Genomic DNA, 15,370 nt, shown 5'->3' with positions numbered 1-15,370 from the left:
GAAAGTTTGGAGAAAGGCTTTTCGAAAAGTTTCCCACAGACGGCGCCAAATGATGTAGCGCGATCCGGTCACTCCTAACTAGCACTCATGTGGCTCCTGAGAGGTACCTGAGACGAGAAGGGAGAAGAAGAACTCCCGGGGGGTTTGCCCGGCGGGAACACTCCGATGATTAAGTCAGAATTCAGTGCGGGAAGCAAAGGGAAAACGAAGGCTAAGAGTGCAGATTGCGCAGGTGGTTCGAAGATACCTTGTTCCTTGAGAATCAGCTTCTTATAGCAAAAATCAGTTGCCCCTGGCCCCTTGGCCTCTGACAAGGCGGGTATAACCGCCACTGTTAACCAGCCGCAGGCGTTACTGGCAGGGCTGAGGTGGCACGCGCGGGGCCGTCACCGCAGGGTACGTGCCTGTCAAGTGTAAGACACCCTCTAAAGGTGGCAGGCAGGGCGCTGCCTAACGGGGGACATGGCTGCTGTTACCAGAGTTGTCGGGTACAGTGGTTGGGCAGGAGATCCTTCTGCCCTCCTTCATGCAACTTGCCGAGCTACCACATACCGGGCTGCTTCGGGGTAGGTCAGTCCCGGCCTCGAAGCACCGAGGTGCTCCCTCTTAGGCGGGGGAAAGCTTGGGGTTCCTTTGGGGGAGCCCGGGCTCTTCGAGCTAGGCGGGAGTCGGTCTCACCGAGGTGTTAGTCCTCAGTGAGTTGTTAGTCTTTGACTTGGCGCTTCCTTCCCGTTGGGTCGAGATCATGCTGTTAGGCTGGACCGTTCGCCAAGCCAGGTCATGCGCACGTGTTCTTGGTTCATGGGGTTGGGCTAAATCGTCCTCCATCAATTGCCCCCCACTCCCCGTGCTGGGGACGGGGCCCTAGTGCGGGGAGTTCATAGTTCGTCGGGCAAATTTGGCTCGGTTACTCACACTGCCACGTTAGTCGGTTTAACGGCTGAACCGGCTGGGTATTCAGTTCTTTTACAGGGGAAAAACCCACGTCTCGTGCAACTCACGCGCGGACGTCAGGCACTTTATGCTGCACGAACGCCAAGAAAACGCGCTAAGTTAAATTCGCCTTGAGAGTCCCGCAGCCGGTCCCTTTGAGGTCCGTTGGATTGATCCAATCTTGACCAATGGTCTCCGAGCCCCGCGTCTATAAACATCGGGGTTCAGGCATTCTCTTCGCTACTAAGCATTTTTCGCCTAGAGCTCGCGTTTAAGGTCTCCAGCTCAGGTCTTTCAGCTTGGTTTCGCCTATTTCCGGTGAGTCCCTGAGTCTTTCCTTCTTTCTTTCTCCTTACTTCTTTTCTCAGCCCGTTCTCCCTTATGTCTAGCGAGAGTAGCTTTTCTGATGAGCCCGAGGTGGGCACCTCGGGTCATGGTGACCCTTCCCCGGCTCGATCTTCCTGCGAGGCATGGGCAGCCTCGGGTAAGTTGGCGTCCACCTCTCATCGAGGTCGGGTGCCGGACCAGTTCGGTCCCTCTACCCTGACGCCGGAGAGGCTTCAAGACCTCGTCCAGCAGTTCAACCTCCCTTCTGAATACTCCTACAGTATTCCCACTGGCAATTTCCCCTGGGAGCGCGGTCCGGACGAGATCGTGATCTTCAGAGAACAGCTCATCGATGGGCTTCGCCTCCCTCTTCACCCCCTTATTCCCAAGGTGTTGGGGCGTTTTAGTATCACGCTTGATCAGCTCCACCCCAATTCTATTCGGAATTTGGTGGGAACCATTTCCCTCTGCCACGAAAAGCAATTCTCCTTGGATACGGACATACTCTGCTCCATACTGCTGATAAAAAAGAGTGCCTCTAGCGCTCCCCCCGAGCACGGGCAGGTCTACTACTTGTCTCCTCGCCCAGGCTTTAAGCTACTGCATAAGTTCCCGAGCAAGGTCCCGGCTTGGAAGCGGGACTAGTTTGTGGTTCGGGCCAGCGGTCCTTCCTCACCAGCTGGAGGGTGGCTACTCCGGCTACCAGCATCGCCCTCAACCAGCAGACATGGGAGACCTTCCATTCATGGGCTCAGGCTGAGCTCGATCATCGGGAATACATCACCGAAGAGAAGCTCGCTCAGGCCGGTTTGAGCCCGGGTAGGTGTATTTCTGTCTTTTGGCGCTTCGCTTTTACCCGCTTGTTGTCTTTGGATTTACTGACGCCAACTTTGTTGTAGGCTCCATGGATGAGGAAGAGAGAATCACAGCCACCAGGCTCCTCAACCAAATGAAGAGGAGGAAGAAGCGGACAGCCAAGAAGGCCGCCAAAAAGGCCCATGTGGGGTCACCAAGGGCTCCCTCCCCTGAACCCGATCACTCCCGGGCTCCTGCCCCTGAGGCCGAGCTCAACAATGCCTCTCCAGTGATAGATCTAGAGGATGATTTTCCACCCCAAAAGCCTGAGGCTGCGGAGGGGTTGGTGAACGAGCCAGTCAGGGCTGCCATTGAGGCTCCGAGCACTGCCGGAGCGGCTGTTGAGGCCATTGAAGAGTTGGCTCACCATGCTACAGATGCGGTGGTGTCCAATTCGGGGACCGGAGAGGAGGAGTCCATCTTGGATCCCGAGGTCAGCCTCGACCGAAGTAAGGGGGGCGTCATCAATGCAGAAGTCGTGAGTTGGGCTGAACTCTCCCTAGGTCAGCTCGGGGGCCGCGCTGCAACCCACATCATGGTGGTAAGTTCACATTCTGTGGGCCAACACTCTATCTCCCCCCCCCTCTTTCTTTCTTCTCATTTTATTTTATTTTTCTGCTGACCAGTCTCCTTCTGTCAGGCAAACACTGTCGTTCACGCCTTGACTCTACAATCTGACAGACACCTGAGGCGCGCTTTGGCTGCCGAGGAGTCATCTTGCGTGGCTCATGCCGAGCTGAAGGCAGCACAGGACAAGGTCCATCAGTTGGAGGGTGCTGCCGCCGCTCAGAGGAGCCTGAATGACGCCTTAGCGCTAGAGAGGGAGTCGCTGGCCCGTGAACGAGACAGACTGAAGGTTGAGGTAAACGGGCTCCGAGTTGGTCAAGAAGCCCTAAAGCTCGTGGTGGAAAGCCTCAAAATGGCCCAGAAGGCTTCTCAATTCGAGATGCAGGTCCTCAAGGAAACCAAGGAGGCCTTAGAGCGCGAGGTGGAGTCTCTCAAGGCCGATCTTGAGGAGAAGACGGAGATCTTTCACGACGCACTGGAACAGACCAAGGTTCAGTCCATCATCGATTACGTCAAGTCTTCGAGGTTCGACAATGTAATGTCAAAGGCCTACAGTAGGGGGTTCAAGCTCGGCCGATGGTGGATAAGGCGTGCCTACCCCAACCTGGATATAAGCGCCTTCACTTCTTTCAACATTACGGATGACATGGCACGTCAGGCCGCGGATGATCCAGACTCTGAAGATGATGGTGGCAACGGGGAGGCTAACGTCACCGATCTGACTGATTCCTCCGAGGAGACCCCTAAAGAAAGCCAGAGTAAGGCTGACGAGCCTCCCAAATAATCAGGCTCTCCTTGTATTTTGGGCCTGCGAGCTCAATCCCCTTCTCTTTTGTACCACACATATTTAAGTAATGTAATGAAGGAATATTTTTGCCAAGTGCTTGTGCAATTTGTTTTTTGCCGGAATGGTTGTCTCACTCCAAGCTGTTATCCTATCGAGTTAAATTCTCGAAGTGGGTGTTCCTCAACTGCCATCAGCCCGAACCGCCTCTTAATGTTTAGCAACGGTGATGCGATAGGGCACACCGAGGTGAGTGACATAGTAGGATACATGCCCGACCTATCTACACTCGGGTTAAGTTGACATCAATTGTCCTTAACGGGTTCAACTTGTTGCCTGCCAGGGCGGGCTATTCGTTATAAGGTTCGCGCCCGAACCGCCTGCACCTTGGGCGTTGCAAGTACTTAGTTCATTCTGATGAGGCAACTAAGTCTTGTATGCTGTCGAGGTCTCGTCATTTGCTCGGCGTTTTAGCCCTTAGGCTGGGGGAGTGGCTCATGGCCCACTCTCAGGGTCTGCCCATGCCATAGAGGCAACTGGGTCCTGTTGTGCCAAGGTCATGTTAGCTCGGTATTCTGGCCCTTAGGCTTTGGGAGTGGCTCGTGGCCTACTCAGTTCTTACAGATAGTATTGTCTTAAGTTGACAATATTTCATGCTCGAGGTACTTGTTTCCCTTCGAGGGTCTCGAGCTCGTACGTTCCTTCCCCGAGCACTCATTTCACTCGGTAAGGACATTCCCAGTTGGACCCGAGCTTGACAGCGCCGGGCTCAGGTACCATAACTTTATGAAGGACCAGGTCGCCAACGCGGAGGTTCTGCTTCTTGACCCTGGCGTTATAGTACCGAGCTACTCTCTACTGGTAGGCAGCGGTCCTGATGTACGCGAGGTCCCTTACTTCGTCGAGTAGATCGAGGTTGGTACGTAGCTCATCTTCATTTGTCTGATCACTGTATGCTTCTAATCGTAGCGTAGGTACTTCGATCTCTGCAGGAATCACTACTTCGGTGTCGTAGGTGAGATTGAAGGGTGTTTATCCCGAGGCGGTCTTCTCCGTGGTCCGGTAGGCCCATAGAACACTGGGTAGTTCATCTGCCCCCAATTCTTTAGCTCGGTCCAGTCGTGCCTTTAGTCCACGGAGGATGGCTCTATTCGTGACTTCTGCCTGACCATTTGCTTGAGGGTGTGCAACTGAAGTAAAATTCTGTCGGATTCCCATGTCCTGGCACCAGTCTTGGAATTTGATATCCTCGAACTGCTTGCCGTTGTCAGAAATCAATACCTGAGGTAATCCGAAGCGGCACACGATGTTCTTCCAAAAGAAGTGTTGGACATTTCGGGCTGTGATCGTTACAAGGGGTTCGGCTTCTACCCACTTGGTGAAGTAATTCACTGCTACTACTCAAAACTTCCTCCCACCCGTTGCTGGCGGGAATGGCCCGAGTAGATCGATGCCCCACTATGCAAAGGGCCACGGGCTGGTGAGATACTTGAGGTCAGTAGCGTGTTGGGGATAGATATTGGCATGTCTCTAGCATTTGTCACATTTTCTAACGAGCTCAATAGCATCTATCTTCATTGTTGGCCAATAATACCCCTATTGAAGTGCTTTCTGGGCAAGGGCCCTGCCCCCCAAGTGCCCGCCGCACAACCCCTCATGAGTGTCACGGAGTACGAGCTCGGCTTCGGTAGGCCGCAAGCAATGCAGATAGGGGAGCATGTAGGATCTCCGGTACAGCCGTTCGTCTATCATGACGTATTTGGTTGCCTGGCGCTGCACCCTTCTGGCTGCATTGCGATCTGCAGGGAGGGTCCCGTGTAACAGGAAGCTCGCGAGTGGGTCAATCCAGCTCGGCTCTGCTTGAACGATGGGAGCGACCTCCTTTGCCCCCCCGAGAATGCTAGGCCGGGGCAAGTCCTCTATGTACATAGTTCTCATAGTGATGTCGCTGGCGCTGGCTAGTCTAGACAGGGCGTTGGCATCAACGTTCTCCGACCTTGGGATTTGCCTGATGAAATGTGACTAGAAGTTGAGCAGGGTCTCTCTGACTTTGGTCAAGTAGGCAATCATGGTTGGCTCGCGAGCTTCGTACTCGCCCATAACCTAGTTGACCACGAGCTGGGAGTCGCTGCAGATAACAATGTGCTTGGCTTTTACTTCTCTGGCTAGAGCTAGTCCAGCTATCAATGCCTCGTACTCTACTTCATTGTTAGATGCCGCGAACTTGAAGCGTAGCGCATACTCCAGTTTCGTGCCACTTGGGCCGTGCAGAACTATTCCAGCTCCACTGCCCTGTTGGTTCAAGGAACCATCTACGTGAAGGATCCAGGGCTCTTCATCTCAGCTCGCATTTGGCCGAACTAGGAGAGATGCCACACTGGCTGCTACCTCACGGTGCTCAGACTCAATCGGCTTGAGAGCTTTGGGCTCACCTGAGCTAGGGGCCTCGTGCTCAACCGGCTTGGGGACTTCGGGGCTGAATGTGCATTCGGTGATGAAATCTGCTAAGGCTTGGGCCTTAATGGCAGCTCGCGGCTTGTACTGGAGGTCGTACTCGCTGAGCTCAACGGCCCACTTCGTCAACCGACCAGAGACCTCAGGCTTAAGTAAGACTTGCCTCAGAAGTTTGTCGGTGAGAACGATAACAGTGTGAGCCTGGAAGTATGGGTGGAGCTTTCGAACAGCAATTACCAGTGCGTACGCTAGCTTTTCTATCTCCGGGTATCTCATTTATGCTCCCTGCAATATTTTACTAACATAATAGATGGGTCATTGGACCCGATCTACTTTTATTAGTACCGAACTTACCCCTTCGTCGCTTGCCGAGAGGTACAGTTCTAAAATATCGCCCTCTTCGGGCCGGGTTAAGATTGGCATAGTAGAGAGGTATTTCTTGAGCTCGTCAAATGCGAGCTGACAGTCTTGGGTCCATTCGAACCCTTTGCTCTTGATTGCCTTAAAGAATGAAAGACAGCGGTCCGCCGATTTGGACATGAAGCGGCTCAGGGCGGCTACGCGACCATTCAACCTCTGAACCTCCTTCAACTTCCGGGGTGGTCTCATTTCTAAGATGGCCTTAACTTTGTCCGGGTTGGCCTCAATGCCACGCTGGTTAACGATGTATCCTAGGAACTTGCCCGAGGTCACACCGAATACACACTTTTTTGGGTTCAGTCTCATATTAAACTTACGCAAAATTTCAAAAACATAATGCAAGTCTTGTATTAACTCATGTGAGAATTGGGTTTTGACGACCATGTCGTCTACATAGCATTCTACTTTTCTGCTGATTAACGGCGCAAACAACTTATTTACAAGTCTTTGAAAGGTTGCCCCTGCGTTTTTCAACCCAAAGGGCATAATCTTGTAACAGTACAGACCGAACTCCGTGATGAAGGCAGTCTTTTCTTCGTCCGCTGGGTCCATCTTGATTTGGTTATAGCCCGAATAGGCGTCCAAGAAACTTAGCAACTCGTGCCCTGAGGTTGCGTCCACCAAGCGGTCAATTTTGGGGAGCGGGAAGCAGTCTTTTGGGTAAGCCCAGTTTAGGTCGGTGTAGTCGACGCACATGCGCCACTTGCCGTTGGCCTTCTTTACCAGGACGGGGTTGGCTACCCAGCTCGGGTAATGGACTTCTCTTATGAAGTCAGCTGCGAGGAGCTTTTTGACCTCCTCGTCGACCGCTTTCCACCGCTCCGGGGCTAGGTTGTGTTTCTTCTGTCTAACGGGCCTAACTACAGGATCAATATTCAGCTTGTGAGTTATAAGGCCGGGGTCTATATCGAACATCTCTGCCACGGACCATGCAAAAATATCCAAATTTTGAAGTAAGAAACTTACCAGTTCGGATCGTAGAGGTTCCTGGACGGAAGCACCGATCTGAAGCGTCCAAGCCGGGTCTACCGCTGAGGTCGGGACTGCGACTATTTCTTCTATGGACGCGACTCGTTCTTCGCCTTGCTCTGTAGGCCGCTCTAGTTCGAGGTCGTCGGCTACCTTGGTCTTTCCCTTCAGGGCGGCGACATAGCACTTGCGGGACTCGAGCTGGTCGCCCCGCACTACCCCCACACCGTAGTCTGTAGGGAACTTCATAGCCAGATGGTAGGTGGAGACCACTCCCCGCAGGATATGGGTGATCGGCCAACCTATTATGGCATTGTACGGGGAGGGAGTCGCAACCACCAGGAAGTCGTGGCTGAGTCTAACTACACAGGGCCATGTGCCGATTTCCACAGGTACTGTTATCTTCCCAAGGGGCCAGACTTCTTCTCCGCTGAAGCCCACCAAAGAAGTGTCCGCAGGCCTCAAGTCACTTTTCTGCAACTGAAGCTGGTCGAATGCAACTTTGAAGAGGATATCTGCCGAGCTGCCCGAATCAACGAGTACGCACCTGACCTCGAAGACGTTGATCCTCAGCTTTATCACAAGTGCATCATTGTGGGGGTAATGGACCCCTCGCGCATCATCTTCTGTGAAGAAAATTGGCTCTTCTATCCTTGGCCGCTTCGGAGGATTCTGTTCTTCCAGGGCGGCATCGCGAACTGACGTCCGAGCTACTGCTGAAGTGCAGCCCACGACGATCGACCCTCCAACTATGACGTGGATAGTGCCCTGGACCGGCCTCTCTTCCAGAGGCTGCCTCTGCGACTGCTCGGTCGGCCTACTGATGGACTCGGGAGCATCCTTACCGTGCTCCCCTTGCCGACCTGCTTTATTATTACTATTGTTGTTTTGTACAAAGTTTCTTAAATATCTGCGACGGATGAGTTCTTCAATCTCGTCGTGGAGATTTTTATGATTTTCGGTGCTATGACCGTGATCTTTGTGAAAACTACAATATAGAATCTTATTTCTCTCGTTGGGATTTCCCCTCAAACGGGGTGGCCACATCACATACGGAGCGTCCTTGATCGCCATCAGAATTTCGGCCCGCTTCGTGTTCAGTGGGGTGTAATTAATTTGGTCCGCTGCAGGAGCTCGGAACGACTGACTTGGCTTTGCCCCCCGAGCTGCATCCTTCTTTTTTCGGCTGTCCCCTTGGCTGGAAGGCTCCCCTTCCCTCTTCCTCTTTTTGGGCGCACTCTCGCCCTTCTGGTTGATCTCCTCTTCGGTGGCTATGAACTTGTCCGCGAGCTTAAAAAATTCAGTTATGGTGACTGGTTGGTTGACGACCATGTGCCATCTGAACTCTTTGTGCGTCACGCCTTTCTTAGCTGCTACAAGGCGCACGGCGGGGTCCAGGCGCGGTATCTTCATGCAAGCATCATTGAACAGCTTGACGTAGCCCCGGATGGATTCTCCTTCTCTCTGCACTATGTTGAGAAGGCTCTCTTTAGTTTGCGGGCACCGCTTACTGGTAACAAAGTGGGACGTGAAAGCCTGCGCGAACTGCGCCCAGCTTCTTATTGATCCGGTCGTCAGGTTTCGGTACCATGTGCGGGCTACTCCTCTGAAAGTGGTGGAGAAGGCCACACACATGCATGATTCACTTGCTCTTGCTAGGTGCATCTGCGACTGGAAGGCATCTATGTAATCATTTGGGTCGAATGACCCGTCGTACTTATCAAGAGGGGGGAGCTTGAAATCTTTGGGCATTGGGACTGCCAGAAGCTCGAGAGATAGGGGGATTGAACTGAAAGGATGGGTGCCTTGACCTCGCCCGAGCTTACCTCTTCTTTGCCTTCGAGCTCGGGTAGGTCGTGGGTGGCAGACCGGCAAGCTCAGCGGCGGCGTCTCTGCTTCCTGGTGGGCTTGGCATTCGTGCTGCTCACTTCTGTATTGTCAGGAATGGTATGTGCAGGGAGTAGCTCAGGCTGCTGGTAATGGCTTCAAAAAGAGGGCTCCCGCTTGGAACCTGCAGCCAGGATTTCGAATCGGTTTTCTAGGAACGTAGTACCAGGCCTTGAGGGCTGAGGCGACATGGGCCTAGCAAGTTAAGGTCCTCCCGACCTGACTGTCGTGGTGAGGTCGGGGCGGCTGGTCTTTCTTGTCTGCCACGGGTGGAGGCCTGGCTCCTTGGAGGGTTCTAGGGGGCTTCTCCTGTCGGCGAGACCTAGCTCGCTGTGAGACTGGGTGTCGAGGGGGAAGCTGTGATTGCTGAAGCTAAGATTGAGGTAACTGGGGAAACTACTGCTGGTACTGATACTGGGAGACCTGGTGCAACACGTGTTGTTGATAGAGCTGAAATTGTTGGAACTGTTGCATTTGGGCCTGCATGGCCCGCATGCACTGCATCAAGTCCTCCAGTTGGTTCGGGATGGCCGCTGGGGGCATGACCGAAGGTTTGCTGAACGTCACTCCGACTGTAGCAGGAAGTGGCGCGACGACGGGTGCCACTGCAAGAGGCACATTCAAGCTGGGGATTCCGTCCACCGAGAGGGGGACGAGGAACTGTCCGATGTAGACAGTAGGAAGCTAGGGTTGTTCCCTGAAGTTATCCATTTTCCTGCTTCGTCCGACATTACTAGAGGAAGCCATGAGTGTTGGGTTTCTGGAGAGTAAAGAGATGTGAAAGTTTGGAGAAAGGCTTTTCGAAGCGTTTCCCACAGACGACGCCAAATGATGTAGCACGATCCGGTCACTCCTAACTAGCACTCATGTGGCTCCTGAGAGGTACCTGAGACGAGAAGGGAGAAGAAGAACTCCCGAGGGGTTTGCCCGGCGGAACACTTCGATGATTAAGTCAGTATTCCATGTGGGAAGCAAAAGGAAAACGAAGGCTAAGAGTGCAGATTGCGCAGGTGGTTCGAAGATACCTTGTTCCTTGAGAATCAGTTTCTTATAGCAGAAATCGGTTGCCCCTGGCTCCTTGGCCTCTGACAGGGTGGGTATAACCGCCACTGTCAACCTGCCACAGCCGTTACTTGCAGGGCTGAGGTGGCACGCGCGGGGCCGTCACCGCAGGGTACGTGCCTGTCAGGTGTAAGACACCCTCTAAAGGTGGCAGGCACGATGCTGCCTGACGGGAGACTTGGCTGTTGTTACCAGAGTTGTTGGGTGCAGTGGTTGGGCAGGAGATCCTTCATGTAGCTTTCCGAGCTACCACATACCGGGCTGCTTCGGGGTAGGTCGGTCCCTGCCTCGAAGCACCGAGGTGCTCCCTCTCAGGCGGGGGAATGCTTGGGGTTCCTTTGGGGGAGCCCGGAATCTCCGAGCTAGGCGGGAGTCGGTCTCACCGAGGTGTTAGTACTCAGTGAGTTGTTAGTCTTTGACTTGGCGCTTCCTTCCCGTCGGGTCGAGATCATGATGCCAGGCTGGACCGTTCACCAAGCCAGGTCATGCGCACGTGTTCTTGGTCCATGGGGTTGAGCCAAATCATCTTCCATAAAAAAAACATTAGTTAAATGGGAATTACTTTTGTCTTTAGGATAGTTTTTCTTTTTTGAATAGGAAATTTTACACTAAAATAGGTTGTTCACAAACAATGCCAAATCGACCCAAACTGATGATTCATGTTTGGGTCGGTTTTGCTTTTTGGCAGGTCGGTTTTGGTTTGCTCTTTAAGTAACCCGACCAAGTTGTGTCAGTTGAAAAAAAATCTATTAAACCAACTCAACCCAACTCGTGAACAGCCCTAATTCGAAATAAGTGTTTATTTGGGCCTAGATCTTTTTTTTTTTTTTTGTATGCAAAGAGAGATCCATTATATAAAATAAATAGTGTATGAAACTGCCCTAGGAGAGGTTAACCAGAATCGAAGCTTACAAGATACTGAATCCAATTAGGACAATTAAAGATAAAGAGTCCCCGATCCTGGAAACCTCTATGAGCTATAGAGTGAGCACAATTCTTCTGTTCACAAAAGAGAAAGAAATAGAAATAGATTCAAATGCAGTCACAATATCCTTCAAAAGAGACCCCAAATTTGTTGGGACGCCAGAGAATATGTTTTTGATAGCATTTAGAAGTTTCTATCTGTCAGATTCAAGAACGCAACCATCTTTGCCAAGTCTAGCCCCTGTCTCACTTCAATTGCTTCAGCCTAGAGAGTTGAGGCTACAAAAACAGGACCATAACATGCTGCCACACAAAGGCCATTGTGATATCTAATTACAACACCAAAGCTTCTTAAATTATTTTGTCTGTAGCCTCCATCCACATTTACTTTGAATTTACCTGCACAAGGAGGGACCCAAAAAGTGTTTTGAGTCCAAGATATCTCAGATGCACTCGTACCTTCGGAGGAGCTCCTCGAAGTCTTTGTCATGAGCAGCAATTGCCTACAAATATCCATCAGAGTCAGTTTTGCATTAAAGTTTTCATTTTCAAATAAAACTTTGTTTTTGGCTTTCCAAATAAACCAGAGCAAGTAGGCAGTGCTTTGAATAAGGTTGATTGAGTTTTCTTTCAAAATTTTGCAGGATTAAATCCAATTTAGTAACCAATCTCTAAAAGTCATGTTTTGAGGATAGGCCTCCATTCTTGCATTGAAACAACTCCCAAACCACACCTTTGTTACCAACTCACAATGGCACAAAGCATGAAAGACAGTCTCAGCATCTTTACCACACAGTCTACACAAATCAGAATTGATGATTTTCCTATGCATTAGGTTTGAACTTACTAGGAGTGCATTCTTATAGCATTTCCATATGAAGGTTTTAACCTTTGGTTCCACAGGGATTTTCCAGATTAGTTTCCAAAGGGTACTCCTTGACACAAGATCATTCTCACTATTTTCTATGAATAGGCACTATTTTGCTAAGAAATAGGCCAACCTAACACTAAAGTTACCTTTATAGCATGGGGTTCAAGATAACACATCCTCCCAATCTCCCCTAGCTATGTTGAGTTTTACAATTTGGTATGCAAAAGCTTCACTCAGGCAGCCTTGGATTACCTCAACATTCCAAGACCTATTCTCTTGATCAATCAGTTCATTGACAAACTGAGGAGCCTCTGGTCTAGGATTTGGACCCATGACTCTAAAACCTACCACACCCGGCAACCAGTTGTTTGCCCAAATGGAGATGTCTCTACCCTTGTTGACTAACCAACAGGCCCATTTAAGCATTATTCGACCCCAAGAGCTTTTAGTTGGCAACTTGTCTCTTAAAAAGTTTTTTTGTTTCTGAAATATTTGTTTTGGATGACACGGGCCCAGAGGCTATCCTCTTTGTTTGCTAGTCTCCTATCCAATTTAGTTAAGAGAGTCATATTGAAACAACGTGGCTCACTAAAACCTAAGCCACCATTGCCTTTCTTTTTTGTTAAGGTATCCCAATATAACCAATGGATATTGTCTTTCTCATTCGAGTTCTTCCCCCACCAAAAGAACACTTTGGAATTTGTTAATTTCATTACAAATTTTCTTTGGGAGTAGGAAATAGGACATGGAGTAAGCTGAAATAGTTACTACCACTGATTTCAAGATTACCTCCTTCCCCGCTTGGGTGAGATACTTCTCATTCTAGGCATTTGTTTTATTCTGCACCCTATATACCAAGTGGAGAGCATGTTTGTTTTAGATCTTCCAAAGAGAGTTAGCAGACCCAAATACTTGGAAGGGCTCCTTACAAGTTTTAACCTCAGGCTCCTAGCTATTATCTTCATGAATCTAGGGTGGGTTTTTAAACTGGAAAAAAAATCAGGTTTTGCAAAGTTCACCTATTGTCTCGAAGCCTGTTCATAGATTTGTATGGCTTCCACCAATTGGGCTCCTTCCTAGAGATAAGCTCTGGTAAAAATATAGCTGTCACCTACAAAATAGATGTGAGAAATGATAGGACAGTGAGCATTTAACTTGATACCTAAAATTTTTTGCATTTTGCATAGGGGTGGCCACAAGCCGATCTCTTCACGAGCTACTCAAGCTCAGCTCATGAAAAGTTCAGTTCGGCTCGGTTTCAACTGAGCTTCGAGCCGATCTCGAACCCAATTTACAAGCTTGTTTATTAATCGAGCCGAGCTTGAACCTAATAAAACTTGGCTCGTGAGGCTCGTGAGCTGAGCTCCAATAGCTACATACATACATACATAATATAAAATTATAGAAAACAATATATAATAAAACTATTGTATATATAATATTTTATTTTTATATATAATAATAACTAATTATTATAATTATTAATTCTTAAATATCAAATAAAAAAGTATTTATATATATATATATTTTTATAAAACATTTTTTTCTCAAGTTGAACTTGAGCCGAGTCGAGCTCGAGCTTACGAGTTTTTTACTCGAGCCGAGCTCGAACTCAAGCTCGAGCCTTGTACTACCTTGGCAAGCCAAGCTCAATCCTCGTACTATTCGGCTTGGCTCGGCTGAAATCCACCCATAATTTTGCACTAGGTCTGTCCGGCTGGCTGAGAACATCTCAGAGCACAGGATGAAGAGATAGGGAATAAAGGGTTTCCCTGCCTTATTCCTCTTTTTAGGATGATTTTCTCAGATGGGGAGCCATTTACCAGTATTTGATAAGAGACAGTGGAAACACACTCCATTACCCAATGTATCCATTTAGGACCAAAGCCTAGGGTTTGAAGAACCTTTTCAAGGAAAAGCCATTCTAATCTGTCGTAAGCTTTGCTCATGTCAAGCTTTAAGGCTATCATCCCTTTTTTGCTCTTAGAAGTCTTCATATAGTGAATGAGTTCATGAGCAATGAAGATGTTGGCATTTATCAATCTACTTGGAATGAAGGCACTTTGGCTTTTGCTAATAATGGATTCAAGTAGAGCCTTTAGCTTATTCACCAAGACTTTGGAGATAATCTTGTAGACGGTGTAACATAAGATGATGGGTCTAAAGTGGGTTGCACACTCTGAATTCTTTACTTTAGGGATTAAGGCTATGTAGGTAGTGAGTGTTCAGCTCTTTCAAGAGGTGACCTGAATGAAAAAAGCTCTTGACAACTTTGATGGCATCCTCTTTCACAATATCCTAGTATTTTTGGAAGAAAAAATTGGGAAGTCCATCCAGTCCAGGAGCCTTTCTAGGCCCCATTTGGAATAGGGCAATAACAATATCCTCCTCTGTAATGTCCCTCTCAAGCTAGTTTTTAGACTCTTCAGATAATCTGTAATTGGAGGATCTAGTCTCTTGGTTAAGGACTTCCTCTAAAGGGTTTGTATTTCTGAAAATGCTCCCAAATGGTTTACTAGGATTTTTGAGATCCTATCCTGTCCCTCAATCCACATCCCATTAGAGTCTTGAATTTTGGAAATTGTGTTAATATCCCTTCTCCTGAGAGTCATGGATATGAAAAAAATTGTATTCCTATCCCCAAACTAAGCCAATTAACCCTAGATTTTTGGGTCCACAACATCTCTTATCTTTTTAGCCAATAGTCTAATTGATCTTGCAACCTGTTAATTGTCTCTATGTTGAAATCTTCACTGTTGACATTCATTTCTCTAGCTTAGGCGTTCCTTGTTTCAATAATTTTTCCTTGAATGCTCCTAAAGTCTTCTCTATTCCACTTCTTCAAATTCTGCTTGAGAGGTTTGCATTTCTCTCTTAGGGGGTGTTCTTTTATTAGATTTTGGGAGGGGGGAAAGTTGGTCAATTGGATTTTGGTTCCCATTGACGAAGAATCCCATGTTCTTTTTTTAGATTTACATACCCATTTCCTAGGTGGGTAAATAACTTTCCCACCTAGGGGGAAGTTATCAACACTTGAATGGGACAAAAATGGCCCTTTTAATAATAGATTTATATGACTAAAATGGTCATTACCTTATTTACATGAGAAATTAAAAAACATGGGTAAATGCAGTTACCTGTGTAATTTTTTCCTGGGAAACACTTCCACGGGTAAGTAACTATCCGAAAAGCGAACAATGCCTTAATCTATATTGGTTTGAGCATGCATATTGAGAGTTCCATAAGTTTTGGATGAAAGGCTCACAGATACTATGAGTGGTCCAGGCTTCAACAAACCTGAAAGGCTTCCATCTTTT

This window comes from Nelumbo nucifera, chromosome 3 (assembly GCF_055504915.1).
Source record: "Nelumbo nucifera cultivar China Antique chromosome 3, China Antique-T2T, whole genome shotgun sequence".
In the NCBI taxonomy this organism is placed as follows: Eukaryota; Viridiplantae; Streptophyta; class Magnoliopsida; order Proteales; family Nelumbonaceae; genus Nelumbo; species Nelumbo nucifera.
This window is presented reverse-complemented; position numbering follows the sequence as displayed.